Here is a 15,922-nt window from a genome sequence, read left to right on the forward strand (position 1 = left end):
TTTTATAATATATATATTTTTTATCTTTAGGGCTCCCCTTAAGTTTGGTCCCAGATCTCAGTCATACAGTTGTCGAAAATAAGTCATATATTATTTTTTTTATTATTATTATTTAATGCTTAACTCTCTTGATCAACTTCAGGTCTACCTGTCAATATAAAATAAAACATTTGTTTTATGTTTTTGTCAAAGAAAACCCTGTTTTTTTTATGACAAATATATTTTCCCCAAAAATTATTTCAAAGTGGAATATTTGGAGTCCTGAATAGGTCAATAATTGATTTTGATGAATTATTATGTTTTGAGCAACAACCGTTTTATAGGGGGAAAAAAAACAACCTCCATGTTTTTATACAATAATTTCCCCCCGAAAAAATATTTTAAAGTGGAATATTTGATGTGAAGTACCGTATTTTCCGCACTATAAGGCGCACCGGATTATTAGCCGCACCTTCAATGAATTACATATTTCATAACTTTGTCCACCAATAAGCCGCCCCGGATTATAAGCCGCGCCTACGCTGCGCTAAAGGGAATGTCAAAAAAACAGTCAGATAGTTCAGTCAAACTTTAATAATATATTGAAAACCAGCGTTCTAACAACTCTGTCCCAAAATGTACGCAAATGTGCAATCACAAACATAGTAAAATTCAAAATGGTGTAGAGCAATAGCAACATAATGTTGCTCGAACGTTAATGTCACAACACACAAAATAAACATAGCGCTCACCTTCTGAAGTTATTCTTCATTCGTAAATCCTTCGAATTCTTCGTCTTCGGTGTCCGAATTGAAAAGTTGCGCAAGCGTGGGATCCAAAATGGCCGGTTCCGTCTCGTCGAAGTAATCGGAGTCAGTGTCGCTGTTGTTGTCCAGTAGTTCTGTGAATCCTGCCTTCCGGAAAGCTCGGACCACAGTTGTGACCGAAATATCTGCCCAGGCATTTACGATCCACTGGCAAATGTTGGCGTATGTCGTCCGGCGCTGTCTGCCCGTCTTAGTGAAGGTGTGTTCGCCTTCGGAGCTGTGTGAAAAAAGCCACCCGGCCTCTTCGCGTAAACTTCCCTTAACCACTCGCTCATCTTTTCTTCATCCATCCATCCCTTCGAGTTAGCTTTTATGATGACGCCGGCTGGAAAGGTCTCTTTTGGCAAGGTCTTCCTTTTGAATATCACCATGGGTGGAAGTTAGCATGGCAAGCTAGAACCGCAGTGAAGGATGACTTCTCATTCCCTGTGGTGCGAATATTCACCGTACGTGCTCCCGTTCCACAGTGCGGTTCACAGGAATATCAGTTGCTGTGAAATACGGTAGTAATCCGTGTGCGGATGGAGAGATTGCGTCTTTTTATGAACCGGATCCTTGTCGCTTACTAGGAGCCATTTTGTGGTCTTTACAGATGTAAACAGGAAATGAAACGTACGGTGATATCCGCGCGTTTTTTCTTCTTCTTCCGGGGGCGGGTGATAGCTTACAGTAGAAGAAGAAGCGCTTCCTGTTCTATGGGGGCGGGTGCTTTCCTTGGCGGTTGCTTGCGTAGAAGAAGAAGCGCTTCCTGTTCTACCGGGAAAAAAGATGGCGGCTGTTTACCGAAGTTGCGAGATCGAAACTTTATGAAAATGAATCGTAATAAAGCGCACCGGGTTATAAGGCGCACTGTCAGATTTTGAGAAAATTTGTGGTTTTTAGGTGCGCCTTATAGTGCGGAAAATACGGTAATTGGAGCCTTGAATAGGTTAATAATTAAAAAAACAAAAAAAAACATTGATTTTGATTCATTATTATTTTTTGAGCAATGACAGTTTTAAAGACAAAACATCCTCCATGGCAGCTTTGTGTTATTCTAGTCAACATTGCAACTTAGTCTCATTACATTTCACCTGTTTGTTTTGTTCCACTTTTTAATATTTTTAATAGTATTTTTTAGAATGGACCCCGGGCCGCACTTTGGACACCCCTGGGTTAAAAAGGTACCAAACTGAAGTAAACACATTTCTAAAACCACTTTTTTTCCCTTTAAATAATGTTTTTGTTTATTTCTATTGGTAAATCATGTTTATCTCTATGAATGTATATGAATATATATATATAAATATATGTGTAACTTTTCCGTCAAGATTCTCTTGTTAGCTCCTTTTTCTTAGGAAATAAACTATTGAAAGTTGAAATGTGCGACGCAGACATTGTGTGAGTGTGTGTGAGTGTGTGTGTGTGTGTGTGTGTGTGTGTCATGTGAGTCATCACGCCGTCACCCTGAGGGGAGTCTCCGCCCGGGTCAGATGTCCAGTGTCTGCACTCAAACGCACACAGAGTGGCGCTCCAGACTCGGGGTGACGGGGGTCAAACGCTGCTCTTTATCCAGACATCACTAGTCGAGTCAGACATCATCAACATGGCCGCCAGCTTCTCGGAGCGTGATCACGAATCATGCTGGTGAGTTGATACACACACTTATATACACTATATTGCCAAAAGTATTTGGCCACCCATCCAAATGATCAGAATCAGGTGTCCTAATCACTTGGCCTGGCCACAGGTGTATCAAATCAAGCACTTGGGCATGGAGACTGTTTCTACAAACATTTGTGAAAGAATGGGCCGCTTTCAGTGATTTCCAGCGTGCAACTGTCATAGGATGCCACCTGTGCAACAAATCCAGTTGTGAAATTTCCTCGCTCCTAAATATTCCAAAGTCAACTTTATGATAAGAAAATGGAAGAGTTTGGGAACAACATCAATCAATCAATCAATCTTTATTTATATAGCCCTAAATCACAAGTGTCTCAAAGGGCTGCACAAGCCACAACGACATCCTCGGTACAAAGCCCACATACGGGCAAGGAAAAACTCACCCCAGTGGGACGTCGATGTGAATGACTATGAGAAACCTTGGAGAGGACCGCATATGTGGGTAACCCCCCCTCCTCTAGGGGAGACCGAAAGCAATGGATGTCGAGTGGGTCTGACATAATATTGTGAGAGTCCAGTCCATAGTGGATCCAACATAATAGTAAGAGTCCAGTCCATAGTGGGGCCAGCAGGACACCATCCCGAGCGGAGACGGGTCAGCAGCGTAGAGATGTTCCCAGCCGATGCACAGGCGGGCGGTCCACCCCGGGTCCCGACTCTGGACAGCCAGCACTTCATCCATGGCCACCGGACCTGTGCCCCCCCCCCCTCAAGGAAAAGGGGAGCAGAGGAGAAAAGAAAAGAAACGGCAGATCAACTGGTCTAACAGGGGGGCTATTTAAAGGCTAGAGTATACAAATGAGTTTTAAGATGGGACTTAAATGCTTCTACTGAGGTAGCATCTCTAATTGTTACCGGGAGGGCATTCCATAGTACTGGAGCCCGAATAGAAAACGCTCTATAGCCCGCAGACTTTTTTTGGGCTCTGGGAATCACTAATAAGCCGGAGTTCTTTGAACGCAGATTTCTTGCCGGGACATATGGTACAATGCAATCGACAAGATAGGACGGAGCTAGACCGTGTAGTATTTTATACGTAAGTAGTAAAACCTTAAAGTCACTTCTTAAGTGCACAGGAAGCCAGTGCAGGTGAGCCAGTATAGGCGTAATATGATCAAACTTTCTTGTTCTTGTCAAAAGTCTAGCAGCCGCATTTTGTACCAACTGTAATTTTTTAATGCTAGACATAGGGAGACCCGAAAATAATACGTTACAGTAGTCGAGACGAGACGTAACGACAGCAACTCAGCCACAAAGTTGTAGGCCACATAAACTGACAGAGAGAGGTCAGCGGATGCTGAAGAGGTAGCCGACTTTGCTACAGAGCTCCAAACTTCATGGGACCTTTCAATTAGCCCACGTACAGTCCGCAGAGAGCTTCATGGAATGGGTTTCCACGGCTGAGCAGCTGCATCTAAGTCATACATCACCAAGTCCAATGCAAAGCGTGGGGTGCAGTGGTGTAAAGCACGTCGTCACTGGACTCTAGAGCAGTGGAGACGCCTTCTCTGGAGTGATGAATCACACTTTTCCATCTGGCAATCTGATGGAGTAGTCTTGGTTTGGAGGTTGCCAGGAGAACGCTACATTTCGGACTTTGTTGTGCCGAGAGTGAAATTTGGTTTAGAAGGAATTATAGTGTGGGGTTGGTTTTTCAGGAGTTGGGCTTGGCCCCTTAGTTCCAGTGAAAGGAACTTTGAATGCTCCAGGATACCAAAACTTCAAACCCTTGTTACATTGAATGAGTTTAAAGCTTCTGTGAAAGGATTGCAGTCTACCTTGTCTGTATGCACATGTGTCATGTGAGCAAGTTTTAATGTTGTAAATGTGATGTTTTATGTGTTGTTTACTGTTTTTAATGTAACCTTGCTTCTGCCCTCTTGGCCAGGTCTCCCTTGGAAAAGAGATCCTTGATCTCAATGGGATTTTTACCTGGTTAAATAAAGGCTAAATAAAAAATAAAAAAAACCATTTTGGACAATTCCATGCTCCCAACCTTGTGGGAACAGTTTGGAGTGAGCCCCTTCTTCTTCCAACATGACTGTGCACCAGTGCACGAAGCAAGGTTCAAAAAGACATGGATGAACTTGACTGGCCTGCACAGAGTCCTGACCTGAACCCGATAGAACACCTTTGGGATGAATTAGAACGGAGACTGAGAGCCAGGCCTTCTCGACCAACATCAGTGTGTGACCTCACCAATGCACTTTTGGAAGAATGGTCCAAAATTCCTACAAACACACTCCGCAACCTTGTGGACAGCCTTCCCAGAAGAGTTGAAGCTGTAATAGCTGCAAAAGGTGGACCCACATCATATTGAACCCTATGGGTTAGGAATGGGATGGCACTTCAAGTTCATATGTGAGTCAAGGCAGGTGGCCAAATACTTTTGGCAATATAGTGTATGTTTTGCATATACTTTTCAATTTTCTTCGAGTCAGACAATATTTTTGGTACAATGGATGGACTTTTCAAAAGTATGATCCGTCTAATGTTCGGAGCAGTCTCTAAAATGGTCGCCCGCCTCTTATGCTTTTGTCTAAACGTGCCTTGGCGTCGTTATGCCTATTAAAATATTCTTAAACCCCCCCTAAATAATTTGTGGTGTCATTTGTTTTTTACTTTTTTAACAAAAAATTGCAGAAAAAAAATCAATATTAATATGCAGGAATTTGCGTTTAAATAAATAATAATATGGTTAGGCTGCCATTATTCATTATGATTATTATGGGCCCGCTGCAATGCCAGGGCCCATTCACATGCTGCAAATTGTTATTGCTAATACTCAGTGTTGGGTTAGTTACTGAAAACCAGTAACTAGTTACAGTTACTAGTTACTTTATTTCAAAAGTAGCTCAGTTACTAACTCAGTTACTTACACCAAAAAGTAATGCGTTACTGTGAAAAGTAAGTATTTAGTTACTTCTTTTTTTCTTCTTTTTTTTTTTAAAGCTCCCATTAATGCCCTTTTTGCCTTCATTTCAGTACTGTTATTGCACTGGAGAATAATACAATCTGTTGATCAACTTGACATACATTTTTATTTTCCTTTTAACATAATGAATGAAAAACAGTGCAACATAAAAAGGCATTCCTCCTTTCTTTAAACTTGGACCAATGACCATTAATAAAAAACAAGTTTAAGTGCAACATAAGAAGAAACATCATCTTCCTTGAAACATAGGTAGTGAAATAAAGCCTGACATCTGGAGTGATGCTGCTGTCTTCCACACTTGGAGCCATGGATTGTAGAATCCTTGTTTTCAGTGGCAGGATCATTGACACAGATGGTGAAGTTTCAGTGCTCAGTAGAGATGGAACACTTTTGAGGGGTTTAAGCACCTGGAGGACCTCATCTGCCACTCTCACATCATCATCAGACAGGGTGACATTTGTCTTCAGGGTGTTGTGGGTCAATGCAGAGTATATAGCTGCCTGCTGCTCCAACATATCATAAGTGGAGTTCCACCTCGTTGGGACATCATGTATGAGCAGGCAGCTTTAGCATTTCTTGCTTTGTCTTAAGCACATGAGCAGCTGTTGTGCTTGGGTGGAAGTAGGAAACCTTCCTGATCCTCCCAAAGAGGCTCTCCATCCTATTGACTGAGATTCCCTTCTGTGATGCCAAATTCACTACATGTGCAAAGCACCTATCTGTGGTCCCAGTCCTGCCTTATTCTCTGTAATTATTTGATTTTTGGCATTATCACGTGTGACTGGGATATCTTTATCTTCCATTCCTCCACTGCTTGTGTCAGTACCTGCGCAAGGTGACTCTCGTAGAGGGGGCGTGTCTTCTCATCTCCCAGTCTGCTGTGATGAAGTGAGCGCTTATAGTTCCGCTGGACGTCCACCCGTCTGTCATGAGCGCAACAGATGATGCTCGGGATAGTTCATCCACAACTTTTTTCTTCTCCTGCTCATAAAGATCTGGCACAATCTTATTGCTGAAGTGGGTGCGCGACGGGATGTCGTAACGTGGTTCAAGCACGTTCAGCATGTGTTTAAAACCCTCGTTTTGCACAACCGAATCTGCACTTCTAAACACACCGATTCAATGGCGCTGGGCGTTCAAGCTCCTCCGTTATTGCGCTCGCCATGACCACGCTGTGTGTGGACTGAACGTGCCAACAACTTTTTTTTGTTTGTTTCATATATCAAACCGCGGATCAAACCTCCCCTCCCCGACCCCCCGCCCCCCCACACACACACATAGACCGCGCCTCTTTTCTTCTCTCCGGCTTGTGACAGAGGAAGATTCAGAAGAACGACACCGCAGCGCTTCTGTTTCTAGCCGATACTACATCAAAAGTAACGTAAAATAACGCAGTAACGCATCATGTAGTAACGGTAACTAAATTACTGAATAAAAAAAAATAACGCGTTAGATTACTAGTTACCGCCGAAACTAACGGCGTTACAGTAACGCGTTTGTCCCAACACTGCTCATACTTCAACTTTCATTTTTCCGCACGTTTCTCCTACGCTTAATACGAGATGAACCGTATTAACGAACCCCCACATATGTTATACCGTCGGAAAGGTCTCGTTTGCGCCAACGGCGGTACTTTAAGTTGGGAACATTTATTTTTACCAAGGCGACTAGGGATGTTCGATAATGGCTTTTTATATATCCGATATTCCCAACTCTTAATTACCGATACCGATATCAACCGATACCGATATATACAGTCGTGGAATTAACACATTATTATGCCTAATTTGGACAACCAGGTATGGTGAAGATAAGGTCCTTTTTAAGAAAAAATAAAATAAAATAAGATAAATAAATTAAAAACATTTTCTTGAATAAAAAAGAAAGTAAAACAATATAAAAACAGTTACATAGAAACTAGTAATTAATGAAAATGAGTAAAATTAACTGTTAAAGGTTAGTACTATTAGTGGACCAATCATGTGTGCTTACGGACTGTATCCCTTGCAGACTGTATTGATATATATTGATATATAATGTAGGAACCAGAATATCAATAACAGAAAGAAACAACCCTTTTGTGTGAATGAGTGTAAATGGGGGAGGGAGGTTTTTTGGGTTGGTGCACTAATTGTAAGTGTATCTTGTGTTTTTTATGTTGATTTAATAAAAATTAAAAAACCGATACCGATAATAAAAAAATTGATACCGATAATTTCCGATATTGCATTTTAAAGCATTTATCGGCCGATAATATCGGCAGGCCGATTGACGTGAGTGACATCTCTAATGGCAACGCTATTCCGAAAACTAATCGCTATGGGCCTATCGCACCATACTTTCACGTAACTGGGTGCTTAACGTCTCATTTTGTTTACACACTCGTCTACTTTAACCCTGGTTAAAAAAAAATGTACGTCCAATGTTTGGTTTTGGCTGCATGGTCATCGGAGGGAGGCGAGCGCCATCGGCCTCTCTTCATTAAAGCGGATGGCTCACACTTTAATTTACGAGAGCAGGGGTCGGCAACCCAAAATGTTGAAAGAGCCATATTGGACCAAAAATACAAAAACAAATTTGTCTGGAGCCGCAAAAAATTAAAAGCCATATTACATACAGATAGTGTGTCATGAGATATAAATTGAATCAAGAGGACTTAAAGGAAACTAAATGACCTCAAATATAGCTACAAAGGAGGCATAATGATGCAATATGTACATATAGCTAGCCTAAATCGCATGTTAGCATCGATTAGCTTGCAGTCATGCAGTGACTTTTACCATGAATTGATTTACGTGGACCCCGACTTAAACAAGTTGAAAAACTTATTGGGGTGTTACCATTTAGTGGTCAATTGTACGGAATATGTACTGTACTGTGCAATCTACTAATAAATGTTTTAATCAACCAGTGACCAAATATGTCTGATTAGCACTCCACACAAGTCAATAACATCAACAAAACTCACCTTTGTGCATTCATGCACAACGTTAAAAGTTTGGTGGACAAAATGAGACAGAAAAAGAAGTGGCATAAAACAAGTCCTATTAAGTCAAAAATATTAAAGTTCGGTGACTTGGTAAAATTGCAAACAGCTAAAATGATGTACAAAGCAAACTATAACCTGCTACCAAAGAATGTACAACAATTCTTCTCAACTAAAGAGGAGAAATATAACCTTAGAGGAAAAAAATAATTTAAAACATTTATATGCACGTACAACACTTAGAACTTTTAGCATATCAGTATGTGGAATTAAATGATGGAATGGATTAAGTAAAGAAGTTAAAAATTGTACTGATATGATCCAGTTTAAGAGGTTGTTCAAAATAATAGTGCTTACAGAGTACAAATAAGAAGAATTATGAGAAATACTTCCAACCTTATTGAAAATAAGATATTCTGTTAGGATAGAGTTCAAGGGTGGACCCCGGGATGCGGAGAATGGAGGCAAGGGAAGCAATAACAAATGAAAATATTTAATAAGTCCAAAAATGGTAACTAAGGAAGATGGGGCAAAAAGTGCACACTAGTGATGGGTCCGGCAACACCGATGCATCGGCGCATGCGTCGAGCTCATAGAGCGAAACCCTGTGTCGGTGCGCGTACCGCTTTTAGAAAGTCACGTGACCGATCATGAGCTGTTTTGGTCACGTGACCGATACGCGAACTGTGTCGCACTGACGCCTCCTCTGTGCCCTGTGAGCGGGTCTTTTCTACAGCCAGAGAAATAATAACTAAGAGAAATCGTCTAAAATGTAATACGTCGGAATTTTTTTTTTTTTTTTTTAATAAAAATGTGTAAAAAAATAAAATTAAAACAATTCCCAGTCCACAATCATCCACAACACGTTCTCTTAGATTTCCATGTTATGATACATGTTCACATTATTTATTGACTGTATCTAAAAAAGATAAAAAATATATTTTTATTTAAATGAAGATATGAAATAATCCTAAATGAAATACAATGACTTTGGTTTATATTATTGTATATACTAGGGCAGGGGTCACCAACGCGGTGCCCGCGGTCACCAGGTAGCCCGTAAGGACCAGATCAGTCGCCCGCTCGCCTGTTCTAAAAATAGCTCAAAGAGCAGCACTTACCAGTGAGCTGCCTCTATTTTTTAAATTGTATTTATTTACTAGCAAGCTGGTCTCGCTTTGCTCGACATTTTTAATTCTAAAAGAGACAAAACTCAAATAGAATTTGAAAATCCACGAAAATATTTTAAAGACTTGGTCTTCACTTGGAATAAGCGGTAGAAAAATGGATGGATGGATGGGTCTTCACTTGTTTAAATAAATTCATTTATTTTTTACTTTGCTTCTTATTACTTTTAGAAATACAATTTTAGAGAAAAAATACAACCTTAAAAAGGATTTTTAAACAAATATACCTTTTTACCTTTTAAATTTCTTCCTCTTCTTTCCTGACAATTTAAATCAATGTTCATGTAAAAAAAAATTTTTTTTTTATTGTAAAGAATAATAAATATTTTAGCTTCTGTTTTTTTGACGAAGAATATTTGTGAAATATTTCTTCAAACTTACTATGATCAAAATTCAAAAAAATTATTCTGGCAAATCTAGAAAATCTGTAGAATCAAATTTAAATCTTATTTCAAAGTATTTTGAATTTCTTTTAAAAATTTTGTTCTGGAAAATCTAGAAGAAATACTGATTCGTCTTTGTTAGAAATATAGCTTGGTCCAATTTGTTAAATATTCTAACAAAGTGCAGATTGGATTTTAACCAATTTAAAACATGTCATCAAAATTCTAAAATGTATCTTAATCAGGAAAAATTACTAATGATGTTCCATAAAAATTTTTTTAAATTTTTTCAAAAAGATTCAAATTAGCTAGTTTTTCTCTTCTTTTTGTCGGTTGAATTTTGAATTTTAAAGAGTCGAAATTGAAGATAAACTATGTTTCAAAAATTTTTTTTATTTTTTATTTTTTTTGTGTGTTTTCTCCTCTTTTAAACCGTTCAATTAATTGTTTTTTTCATCATTTATTCTCTACAAAAAACCTTCCGTAAAAGGAAAAAAAAATGTACGACGGAATGACAGACAGAAATACCCATTTTTTTATATATATAAATTTATTTATTTAGCTATTCTTGTTTAAATCACACTTACATGTAACTTACAAATGACAATATGTTTATTTATTTAAGTGTGTATCAAACTGGTAGCCCTTCGCATTAATCAGTACCCAAGAAGTAGTTTTTGGTTTCAAAAAGGTTGGTGACCCCTGTACTAGGTCATAAAATCAGTGTCAGTTGAGTCGGTCCATAGGTTGCCTGTAGGGATTTTTAATGTCCAGCAGATGTCAGTATTTAGTGACACAGTATCGACACAGTATCAATACAGTTTTGCAATGTGTCGAAACGCTTCATGACGCCTCATCAACCCATCACTAGTGCACACCATGGAAAATCTAACAAAAGGAGTCTCTTTCAGAGGTTGGCGGAACCAAGGTCAGGAACGCACACAGCGTGGCAAAAAACTAGTCCTCTAAAACAAGGTGGCTAGAAAAACAAAAACACAACAAGGTCAATATAACAGAAATATGTGAAGTAGTGATGGGTCCGGCAACACCGATGCATCGGCGCATGCGTCGAGCTCATAGAGCGAAACCCTGTGTCGGTGCGTGTACCGCTTTTAGAAAATCACGTGACCGATCATGAGCTGTTTTGGTCACGTGACCGATACGCGAACTGTGTCGCACTGACGCCTCCTCTGTGCCCTGTGAGCGGCTCTTTTCTACAGCCCGAGAAATAATAACTAAGAAGAGAAAGCGTCTAAAATTGAATACGTTGGAAAAACTGTTGTTTTTTTTAATAAAAATGTGTAAAAATAGATAAATAATATTTTCCAGGTCCACAAGCAACCTCATTCACAACACGTTCTCTTAGATTTCCATTTTATGATACATGTTCACATTATTTATTGACTGTATCTAAAAAAGACAAAAAATATATTTTTATTTATATGAAGTTATGAAATAATCCTAAATGAAATACAATGACTTGGTTTATATTATTGTATATACTAGGTCAGTGGTTCTCAACCTTTTTTCAGCAATGTAGCCCTGTGAATTTTTTTTTCATTCAAATACCCCCTAATCAGAGCAAAGCATTTTTGGTTGAAAAAAAAGTAAAATACAGCACTATGTCATCAGTTTCTGATTTATTAAATTGTATAACAGTGCAAAATATTGCTCATTTGTAGTGGTCTTTCTTGAACTATTTGGGAAAAAAAGATATACAAATAGATAAAAACTTGTTGAAAAATAAACAAGTGATTCAATTATAAATAAAGATTTCTACACCTAGAAGTAATAATCAACTTAAAGTGCCCTCTTTGGGGATTGTATTAGAGCTCCATCTGGATTCATGAACTTAATTCTAAACATTTCTTCACAAAAAAAAAAATCTTTAACATCAATATTTATGGAACATGTCCACAAAAAATCTAGCTGTCAACACTGAATATTGCATTGTTGCATTTCTTTTCACAGTTCTTTTTGACAGACATTTTAGTGACAAACCTGAGCTTGTGCTTCACGGAGTTTATGAACTTACATTCATATTTTGTTGAAGTATTATTCAATAAATATATTTATAAAGGATTTTTGAATTGTTGCTATTTTTAGAATATTTAAAAAAAATCAGGCATACCTTCAAGTACCCCCAGGGGTACGCGTACCCCCATTTGAGAACCACTGTACTAGGTCATAAAATCAGTGTCAGTTGAGTCGGTCCATAGGTTGCCTGTAGGGATTTTTAATGTCCAGCAGATGTCAGTATTTAGTGACACAGTATCGACACAGTATCAATACAGTTTTGCAATGTGTCGAAACGCTTCATGAGGCCTCATCAACCCATCACTAATGTGAAGGCAACATACCAGGGAAGCTGAGTCAAGGTAACACATGTCAGAGTAGAGTTCAGGAAGAATAACCGGCGGGAACCAGCTGGTGGAGACGCGCTTAAATACTGCCCGGAGATGATTAGCAGCAGGTGTGCCTCGTTGGGGACAAAAGACTGTGGATGAAACTGAAAAAACCAATAGAGAAGGCAGGGAGAAGACAACATACATAACATATTCTTCATCTCAGTATGTTAATAATGACTGAATTAATTAATTAATTACATATTACAAAACTGTTGTATACTAATTCATAGATGTTATTTTATTATATAAAAAAGTCAGTAAATGATTCTATATATTTGTAAACGCTTTGAAGTGGGAAAGGGGTAGGATTAAATAAGCTTTGCTTCTTCCTACTCCTTTTCGGGCATGATGTAAAATGAAATGATATAAAATTGTGTGATGTATTATGATGTAAGTGTGTTCATGTTCCAAATAAACTAAAGAAAGAAAGGAAGAAAGAAAGTTATATATGTAAACAAACTACGGTGAGTTCAAGAACTGCCAAAATTAGTAGGACAAAACGGCGCTCGCTAAATACTCGAATCAGTGAAGCATGTTTAATATAAACAGTGTGCTTTATGACAATTAGGGAGGTTTGTGTCATGTTTTGTCACTTATGTGGGCTCTGTACCGAGGATGTCGTTGTGGCTTGTGCAGCCCTTTGAGACACTTGTGATTGAGGGCTATATAAATAAACATTAATTGACATTGATTGATTGATGTTTGTCCTCCTACAGAAACCATACTAAAACAATAAAATATTTTTTCCCCCTCATCTTTTTCCATTTTTCATACATTTTTGAAAAAGCTCCAGAGAGCCACTAGGGCGGCGCTAAAGATCTAGACCCGCGGGTTGCCGACCCCCGTACTAGAGCATAAGAGCCCCGAAAATGGGCTTTTTTCTTTGGTGAACAACCTGTGCTCACGGCTACATCTTCTATCCCACTGTCGTGTGTTTCGGTGAAAACGTTGACACATATGTCCTCTCAGAAAATGTCACTTTTATGGAGCTCATGTGTCCCAATTGGCTTCTGTTGGCCCTCAAAGCCAAGAAAGTCAGCTAAATCTCTCATTGACTCCAATGCTAGATGTCGGTGCCAAAAAAGACAAAAATACTAAAATTCTTAATTTTCCTACCCGCTCTAACTCGGCCATTTCTCCACTTGTGTACTGTCACCACCTGTCACATCACACCCTGACTTATTTTGAGTTTTTTGCTGTTTTCCTGTGTGTAGTGTTTTAGTTCTTGTCTTGCGCTCCTATTTTGGTGGCATTTTCTCCCTTTTTGGTATTTTCCTGTTGCAGTTTCATGTCTTCCTTTGAGCGATATTTCCCGCATCTACTTTGTTTTAGCAATCGAGAATATTTCAGTTTTTATCCTTCTTTGTGGGGACATTGTTGATTGTCACGTCATGTTTGGATGTACTTTGTGGACGCCGTCTTTGCTCCACAGTAAGTCTTTGCGGTCGTCCAGCATTCTGTTTTTGTTTACTTTGGAGCTATTTTAGTTTCGTTCTGCATAGCCTTCCCTAAGCTTCAATGCCTTTTCTTAGGGGCACTCACCTTTTGTTTAGCCTCCCGCTGTTTCTGACATCTACAAAGCAATTAGCTACCGGCTGCCACCTACTGATATGGAATAGTATTACACGGTTACTCTGCCAAGCTCTAGACAGCATCAACACTCAACAACAACACATCATTTGCAAATTATAATTACTGCAAAAAATATTTTTAACCCAAATAGGTGAAATTAAATATTCTCCCACGGCACACCAGACTGTATCTCACGGCACAGTGGTTGAAAAACACTGTTATACCCGACACCTCAGTCATATAACTTGGAAGATGCTAACATCACCATGTTAACATTCTTTGCCTATTTTGATAGCATGCACCTCAGAGTCATGAAACTTGGTACGTGACATATGCTGTTAACATGCTAATGCTAACATTAGCATTTTTTTTTTTTTTTTGTATTTTGCCGCTGTATACTTTAAAGTCATATAACTTGGTACTTGACACATGCTAACTGGTAGCATGCTAATGTCAGCATGCTAAATTTTCTGCCTATTTTGCCACCGTACATCTCAGAGTCCGAAAACTTGGTACGTCACTCTTGCTAACTGTTGGCATGCTAGCATAACAAAATAGCATGTTAACTTTAAAAAAACATTTTTTTTAGCTACTTTAGCGCACGCCTCTGAGCCATACAAGCTGGAAGTTGTCGAATCTTAACTGTTGACATGTTAACGTTAGCATTTCCACAGCATTCACACACAATTTCTCCTGAAAGTGCGTATTTTAGTTATATCTAACCTACTTAGTTTTTGCAGACTCACGCGTTATTGCCACAAGTGGTGGAAAAGTGTATTACAATTGATGGTTGCTTTTTTTGCCACGGCCCTACGGTTAAGAAACACTGCACTAAGAGACAGGTAAACACGTATAAATAAATACTTGAAGGGTATTTAGTCAGAGATTGTGTACAGGAGTGAAGGGCAGGGGTCGTGTGAGTTTTCAAATGTCTACAAGTGTTGTTTCAGGTGTGTAAGTTTCATGTACATTTGTGTGTGTTTACTGTAAAGTGTTGATGTTGGCTGCAGTGAAACATGACAAAAAATTCTTCTGGCACGTTAAGGGGGAAAAAAATGGACTAGTTGTTCATGGAGCGCCCGCAGGCTCTGCAGCCAACTGGCAAGTAGATGAAGACGTCGTCCTTCATCTTGTTCTGCGGCGCATTTATGAAGAACGACAAGCCGGGTCGACGACCTGAGTGCTTGTTTTTTTGTTTTTTTCCCCCAGCGTTCTTTGCCAGCGTCCACTTTTTGTCGCGTGCTTTTGTTTGGCCCCGGTCCACAAAGAGCTTTAAAGTTATTAAAACGTGGCACATGCACGCTTGTTTCTTTGACTTTCTGCAAACCTTCACTCAGGCTGAATGTGAATATGACAAGCTCCAAATGAAGCAGGAGGCTTGGGCGATACCAAGCATTCGGTATCACGTGGTATCAGATTGATACCAAGCAATTACAGCGTGTTGTTCCTGCATTGGCCTGGTTTTGGTCAATGATAAGACACTTTTATGGCCCTGATACATTCCTGAAGTCTGGTGGAGATGTCTCTAACACCCACCCACACAACCACAACTAGTTTTTTTTCACTAAATACTTACTTACCATAACACGTCAATGTTTACTTACAAAGTATGAAAAATAACATTTATGTCATCCTGTGTGTCAGTAGAAATGTTCCCAGAATTCCACCTCCAAACAGAGAAAACGTGTTGCGCTACATTGTAGATGTTTGTAGATGTTTTTTATGTTTTAGCTAGCCCTGTTATAACGTCATAAATGACTGTAAATGTGATTTTTTTTATTTTACTACTACCAGTAAAAATAACTACAAAATAAATCAGTACTTTTTTCACTGAATACTTACTTACGATACCATACGTCCTCTTTTCCCCGGACATGTCCTCTTTTGCGGGGCTGTCCGGGCGGAGTTTCTTAAATGCCTCAAATGTCCGGCATTTTGAGTTAGGGTCGCATGTATTTTCAATGTACGTTCAGGGCTAAGAAG

At 39.1% G+C, this 15,922-nt stretch overlaps 1 protein-coding gene across 1 annotated transcript in view; it reads left to right on the plus strand.

Moving 5' to 3' along the window:
- Positions 1-832, plus strand: part of LOC133620571 (protein kinase C and casein kinase substrate in neurons protein 3) — a 46,946-nt gene extending 46,114 nt beyond the window's left edge. The window contains exon 10 of the mRNA XM_061982158.2: positions 1-832. This exon is cut by the window's left edge and continues 647 nt beyond it. The gene's annotated coding sequence lies outside the window, so the exon portion shown is untranslated.
- The last annotated feature ends 15,090 nt before the right edge of the window (positions 833-15,922 follow it).

This window comes from Nerophis lumbriciformis, linkage group LG24 (assembly GCF_033978685.3).
Source record: "Nerophis lumbriciformis linkage group LG24, RoL_Nlum_v2.1, whole genome shotgun sequence".
In the NCBI taxonomy this organism is placed as follows: domain Eukaryota; kingdom Metazoa; phylum Chordata; class Actinopteri; order Syngnathiformes; family Syngnathidae; genus Nerophis; species Nerophis lumbriciformis.